Source organism: Halyomorpha halys, unplaced genomic scaffold, assembly GCF_000696795.3.
Source record: "Halyomorpha halys isolate HHAL.00 unplaced genomic scaffold, Hhal_1.1 Scaffold403.1, whole genome shotgun sequence".
Classification (NCBI taxonomy): domain Eukaryota; kingdom Metazoa; phylum Arthropoda; class Insecta; order Hemiptera; family Pentatomidae; genus Halyomorpha; species Halyomorpha halys.
In genome coordinates this window covers 113,512-121,373 of record NW_027116019.1, presented here as the reverse complement: position 1 = coordinate 121,373, position 7,862 = coordinate 113,512, and the positions used below count along the sequence as shown (strand labels likewise).

Here is a 7,862-nt window from a genome sequence, read left to right as displayed (position 1 = left end):
GGGCATTTGTGAGTCCCGGTTAGCCAATGGGTGGCACCCACAAAAAATAGACGTGGCAATGACAAACCCACGTCAAGTAACGCGTGATGTATACATCCTAATACATCGCGCGAGGACTTCGACCTCCATGGTCTATATATATTATCATGGATTCAATATGTAAATATTCTTTTTCTCCATATTTTTGTTATGATTGTTTCCTTATACTTCTCTGCCCTTATTACATACTATCTATAAAACATATACAGGACGATTTGGAGCAATATGTTTATGTATTCCTTTTGTGTTTGCATGTTGGTCGGGGACTCACAGCCTAACTCCTGACAAGATGCTCCAAACCCTCAACACCCTGGCGGGAAAGATATCGCCGCATAACGGATCTGATTCCGGCCGCCTCATCAACAACAACATCATAGCCAACAACAACAACACCTACAACAATAATGACAAGTGAGTAACTGTTGCTATGGATGTTTTATATGGATTTCTTCATTTCACTTTGATTCTCCCTTGTTACCTATGTTTGGCTAAAAATTATTAGTGGACACACAAAATTAGGAGAACGTTGGAGTAAACAATCCAGAATATGTTAAATCATTTGTGTTATATCGAGTCTACACGTGCTAAGCAATAATTTGACTTACATTACATTTTTTTTTTGTTCTGAACTATATATTAAATGCCAAATATAATATTGGAAATTTGGTTCAAACATTCAATTTTTTTTAATAATTTATTTATTGTTATTTACAACTGTATACATATATACACATCAAGTAAATTTGCTGTAAGTGATATTATGACATGATAAAAACATAAAAAAGCACGATATAATTAGGAAGGTAACACTGTTGAGTTGACATCTTCACTGATTAAAAGCACATCTTAGAAGGGACAAGATGGATATACGTCGATTCTTCGGTAAAAAAGATAAGATTCAATGGGAACGATTATACGTGATTATATCTAAAATAATATTTTATCACCCTTTCATAGTTCAGCCGTTCTTATAAACAATATAAATTTCATTTTTGTTTCTGATATCATATATTGGTTTAATTTATGTTACCAAATCATAATAATGAAGTAAATTTTTTTTAAAATACTTTGTTTATTGTTATTTACAAATGTATACATATATACACATCAAGTAAATTTGCTGTAAGTGATATTATGACATGATAAAAACATGTTGAGAATCTACCCATTGATAGAACTCCAAAAACATTTCTAAAGAAGATCTCGAGGCCATCTTCTTTTCAGATGCCTAGGAGGATTATTAGGTAGTGAAGGAGAAGCCAGGTTAGAAACGGGTTGGTTTGGGTGGTTGGGAAGTTTATTATGGAAGGATTGGTATCTGGTGCTGGCCAAATCGGCAACTTAGTGGACATTGAGGTCCTGATGGCTGATTAAAGTAAGGAGCATTAAGGATTTTTGACTGTAAGGATTGGATTCGAGAGGAATTAGATGGTTCATTCAATTTCAATTGCAATATATTACTCTATAAATAGTGAATTAGATAGATTTTAATACTCCTAATCAAAAGGAACGTACCGTTCTAAAATTTAGTAATTAGTCAATCTTTAAGTAAATTATAGCCTTTAATCTCATTCGGAATGGGACTTGTTAAATCGTCGTTTTGTTTTTTTTCTAAATTTATGAAAGAGATAGTCGATGATGGGGTAAAGAGTAACAAAAAATAGTTGACAACTATTTATTTGCTGACGTTTCGCATTACATGTAGGACTTCATCAAGGCTAAAAAGGATACAAATCATCTAAAAATATTTTGATAACGTAGTATAATAAGATGCAAACAGTAAACTAAGGTAGGGTTATAAATTATGTAGATCTAAATTAAAAGAAAATTACATTAAAATAAACAAAAAATTAGATAAAATATATGGAGGAAGATAGTCCCGGTGGCGGTCGATAAATGTTTGAAAATAGCAACGAAAAACTATTTATTGCTATTGGAAGTCAAAGATTATTTATTGGAAGTCAAAGATCAATGGCAATCTATGTGGAACGGCCCTGGGGTACCTCCAGTCGCAAATGGCGTAGAGAGGAAGTTGTACTGACTAGGCTGAGAATAGGTCACACGAGGCTCACCCACTCCTATCTTATATCAAAAGAAACACCTCCGAACTGCCAGTATTGCAATAACAATTTAACAATAAGCCATGTTTTCCAACGATGCCCATATTTTACACCACACCTCAATAGCTTGGGACTAAGCCAAGATATCTCAAAAACCATTGGAGACGATGATAAGCCAGTATAATTGGTGTTCCAGTTTTTAAAATCACAAAATTTACTGACATAAATATAACTTGATCGGAAGAAAAAAAAAATAAAAAATAATAAAAAAAAAATTAAAAATAAATAAAATTTAACGAATATTAGCAAAATTAAATAAAATATAAATGGCGTTGATGACCAATGAAGTTTGGCGCCACTAAACAACCAAACAAACAAACTATTTATTGCTAGTTAACCGCCAACCGGACTATTTTCCACCAATATACTTAATACGGTCAACTATCTTCATCCAATTAGATAAAATGAAAATAAGATGTACAATAGAGGTAGGTAATTTAAAAAAAAATTAAACTATTTTAAATCTACTATTATTATTGGCGCTCATATTTTTTGAGTGCCATCCTTTGGATAACAGGCCTCACAAATGCCCGGAGGGAGGATGTGAGTGACTATTGTAAAGTTACATGCCTAGAAAAATCTCTGGTAGGGCCGGGGACTCGAACTCGCAACCAGCGGGTTGACAGACAGGCGCATTACCATGCTGCTACCGTGACATGGCTCCACTTAACCTTCGAATTTCTCTTGTATCAATCCTTCCTAAAATCCTCAATGCTCCTTAATTTGTCACAAATAAAATCATACATAAAGACCTTAATGTTCCATATGTAACCGATCAAGCCCGAAACAGGTATCATTCCTTCCATTAAAAACTCTCTAACCACCCAAACCCACTAGTTTTTAACCTTGGTTCCTCTTCCATTCCTGACAGTCATCTGAGACGCCTGAAAAGAAGATGGCCACGAGAGCTGCTAATGTAAAACGTCATTAGAGTGCTACCAATGGGTAGATTCTCTACACGCCTGTATCACACCGTAATAATATACATCAAATTTACTATATGTTTAATTATATACAGTTGTAAATTCCAATAAAGATAATAAAAAAAAAAGATGTAGTATATCAGGTATTACTACTATATATAGTAATATTATATATTTCGTTTTAATTTTATAATGAATAATAATGGGATAAAGAAGTTTAGTGCATGATTCCAATTTATTGCATGATACGAATTTGTGTTTTATGTATAGTTTTTGATGAAGCATTGACCTCATTAACATCAATATTTTTTTATATTCAGATAAAAGTATTAAATATAAAAAGTAATAAAAATAAGAATATAAGTTGAAATATTTTATATCTACATGATTTATTGCATGGCCTCACTATCTGCTTCCTTCCTTCCTTAGCGTTCGTGACCAGGAACCTGCGACTTAATGCCGATTACTTTATACTTTCTGAATAATTATACTTAAGTACCTATAGGAACTAAAGGCCTATTTACACATGACAGATATCTATCGTGATAGTAATATCAAAACAGTGAAAAACTATGATTACTTGTTTACACGCTGATATTTAATCTGACCTCGCTAATAATTCACCTCGGTAAATCAATCGATAAAATTGAAAACTGTCCAAGGCGTTTAGATATGACTGTTGCCGCACATGTACAGATAGTTACTATTATTTATTTATTTTTAATTGCAAACAGATTAAATGAAATAGTTAATTTAATGAGTTGAAATGAATAACTGTTACATTAATGATTGGAAAAGATGGTGGGGGGGGGGGAGTGTTCGGTCAACAAAGAACAACATAAATAAACAAAAAAATATTTATTTATGCCGACGTTTCGACCTGAGTTTCAGATCTTCATCAGGGCTATAGAACAAAAGAGATAACAACCATCATTTAGAGTAACATAAAACTGAAAAGAAATAGTATACTAACAAATTTGAAATTATTCGAAATATTGAATTGAATAATACAAAATAATTTATTGATATCCATGGAATTGGACTGTAGCAGATTGATAATAGTGAAAGATGAAGTATAATATTATGTAGGTAAGAAGATATGTATAATATAAGATATGTAAATGGGGTCTAAAAAAATAAATTGAATTTTTCAAATTTTACAATACGACAGATATTGAAATATATGATGCAATGGGTGAGTGGTTTATATTATATTATATAAGCGTATGTGAAAATAATATTTTTAAAATAGGAAAAAGGTAGAAGAAGAAATATGGAGAATGGGAAATCATTGTATCATATATTACATTTTCTGTTATATTGTTCAATTTGTAAATTCGAATTTGTTTTTTTCATTTTTTTAGACACTTCTTACATACTATACATATCTTCTAACCTACATAATATTATATTTCATCTTATATAGTTAGATGAATATAGTATAGTAATATAGTATAGCCTTGATCAGTTATCAATCTGCTACTGTCCAATTCCATGGTTATCAATAAATTATTTTGTATTATTCAATTCAATATTTTGTATAATTCCAAATTTGTTAGTATACTATTTCTTTTCAGTTTTATGTTTCTCTAAATGATGGTTGTTATCTCTTTTTTTTTTCTATAGACCTGATGAAGACCTGAAATTCAGGTCGAAACGTCGGCATAAATAAATAATTTTTTGTTTATTTATGTTGGTTTTGCTGACCACATCCTCCGACCATCTTCTCTAATCAGTTCACAATAATGGCGTATATATTTGGCGGTTAACGTAACAAAAGCTTCATGAACTGACAGCAAGAGAGACTTAGTTCATTAGTATTGCATCAGCATTAAATGCAGTTATGATGGCGACTATCATTCAGTTCGCGTTGTGAAAGTTACTGTCATTTCTGTAAACTCTCACCGTGTAATTGGCCATTTGTATTTTGCTGAGGGTTGTTCATACTACAGCACACTACTCTTTTCCTCTTGCAAATTGTATATTAGATGGTTTACGATAATACTTGATTATTATTTAAAGATTTTTCTTCTCATTTTCTGCATCAACTTAGCCCGATCTTATCTCTTTTTTTGAAGCCGGATAAGGCATGGGGTTGGGACGGTATTGATTAGTCTGTTTGTCTGCCGGCCTTGTCTCTTAAGGTGCGGAAATTAAAAGTCTGATTGGAATCTATGGCTGGAATGTTAAGTTAGATCTTACCAAATAAGTTAGGACTTCCTAGAAGTCCTGAAAAGCAGAAAAAAATAAAAAGTAGTCGCTCTATAATTTTTCTAGTTGTACTTCATGATATCAACTGCCTGTTGGATTTTGATAATAAATGCTTGTTCAGTTCAAGTATTTTATTAAATGGATAACATCCGAATTTTTTTTTTAATAATTTATTTATTGCTAGATAAATAGAACTGTATACATATATATACATAAAGTAAATTTGCTGTAAGCGATATAATGACATGATACAAACATGTGGAGAATCTACCCATTGATAGAACTCCAAAAACATTTTTAGAGAAGACGATCTCGAAGCCATGTTCTTTTCAGACGGCTAGGAGAAGCCAGGTTAGAAACTAGTTGGTTTGGGTGGTTGGGAAGTTTATCATGAAAGGATTGGTATCTAATTCGGGCCAACGGCGACATATGGGACATTGAGGTCCTGCTGGATGATTTGATTTGTGTCAAAGTAAGGAGCATTAAGGATTTTACGAAGTATTTTGGATTGCATGGATTGGATACAAAAGGAATTCGATGGTTTAGTGGGACCCCATAGCTCAACTCCGTATGTCCAGATAGGCCTTACAGTCATGTAGATCTGTCTTTGTAATGGGTTAGAAGTTTAGACCGCTTATCTAGTAAATGTTGTAATATTCGGAATCGACGAGCAGTTTCCTGTCTTTTCAGTCTTATATGAGGATTCCATGTCAGTCGTTTTTCCAGATGTAGTCCTAAGTAACGGATCTGTTCAACAGAAATAAGTGGGGTATTATTAAAGGATACAGTAGGGCAAGACGAAGGTTTACGACGAAGGGTAAATGTAATTTGGTTGGATTTATTGGAATTCATTTTAACATCCAAAATTTGTCTGAAATAAAAAAAAAGGACCAATCACATAAAAAGCAATGTTGACTTGACAAATAGCGAGTTTTTGGCTGTTTCAACCACGGAAAATAAAATTGAAAATTTATATAAAAATGAACAAAGTGAATCAGAAACAATAAAAATAATCTATATAGTCAAACGTTTTAATAAACCATAATTGAAAAAAAGTATTAGACATATAATAAAAATGGAAATAATAAAAAATAAAAAAACAGATTAAAGAGAAATATAAAAATACAGTACACACTAAAAGGTGGATTATAAGAATAAAATAAAGGTCTAGAAAACAGGAAACTAATCCTTATTTAAAATTATTCTTATTTTCATTATGCTCCATCTTTAGGTTTATACTGTATTTTTATATTTCTCTTTTATCTACTATTTTATTTGTTATTGTTTCGTTTTCATCACATGTCTAAATAAAAACCATACGACTAGGGATTGATATAGCAGACGCTATTTAACCATACCAATATTGTGTAATATAATATGGTATTATTGTTTATATACTATATTTTATTTAATAATAGTACATTCTTTCATATTTTTAAACAATGGTAATATAGATAGGGGGCAGTGGTTGCAGCGTGGAAACGCGCCAGTCTACCAACCGAAAGGTTGTCAGATCGAGTCCCGGTCCCACCTGGGTTTTAATTTTTATTATTCTATTTATGGGTTTTAATTTAATTTTTTCAAGCATAAAATAATACAAAACTCACTCACAACCCCCCCCCCCCCCTCGGGCATTTGTGAGTCCCGGTTAGCCAATGGGTGGCACCCACAAAAAATAGACGTGGCAATGACAAACCCACGTCAAGTAACGCGTGATGTATACATCCTAATACATCGCGCGAGGACTTCGACCTCCATGGTCTGTCGCCCATATAAAATAATAATATATATGATCGAGCTCATTCACTCCATATGTAAATTAAATGATGGCAAAATAATAAATGCACAGACAAAAAAATACTAATAAAAATTTTAATTTAAAGTAAAATAATATCTTAAACACAATCGTTACTATTTACAATATTTACTCTTAGCCTGAGGAACTCCGAAACGAGCTCTTCACACCACTTATGGAGGAAAGAGCACTCCATAAATTCTTGGCGTTTCTCTCTCAACCACGTCACTGATTGTAAAAGCCAGTGGAGGTTGATTTTTGTTAAGGGTGATTCATTGAGTTATTGTTGGTTTCAGTGTCGAAGCTAATAATATATGTTATAAATATGCACAACGCCTTATGATAGACATTAGCCAACTAATATAATAATAATAAATAATATAATTTACGCCGTTTTTCAATTTCAGGCGCTTTTTAAATATTGCTCGATTTAACTAACTTAAAGTCTCCTTTATGCTAATATTTCAAAAGTGATATAGGACCTCCCTCCCCGAGTGTCTTAGCGGGGCGGGTCCGGCGGGGAAGTATCGTCTTGTTTTTGTTATATAAATGATGTTATGACATAAATTGTGTTATGATCTTCTCTTGTGAGATTGTGACATGTCTTACATCGACCAACCTACTCGCCATAATTGTCTGCTTAAAAGTCAGATAAGTAAGGCAACCATGGAGGGCGGGAGTGGAGGATTTCATGCCGTTTTTTCAATTTCAGGTGCTTTTTAAATATTGCTCGATTAAACTATCTTAAAGTCTCCTCTTATTAATATATTAAAT

At 32.5% G+C, this 7,862-nt stretch overlaps 1 long non-coding RNA gene across 1 annotated transcript in view; it reads left to right on the top strand.

The window, feature by feature from the left end:
* The window catches only part of LOC106682320 (uncharacterized), a 468,677-nt gene extending 468,227 nt beyond the window's left edge, over positions 1 to 450 (top strand). The window contains exon 5 of the long non-coding RNA XR_010845003.1: positions 313 to 450. This is a non-coding gene — a long non-coding RNA (uncharacterized lncRNA). The remainder of the gene's footprint in view (positions 1 to 312) is intronic.
* Positions 451 to 7,862: the final 7,412 nt, after the last annotated feature.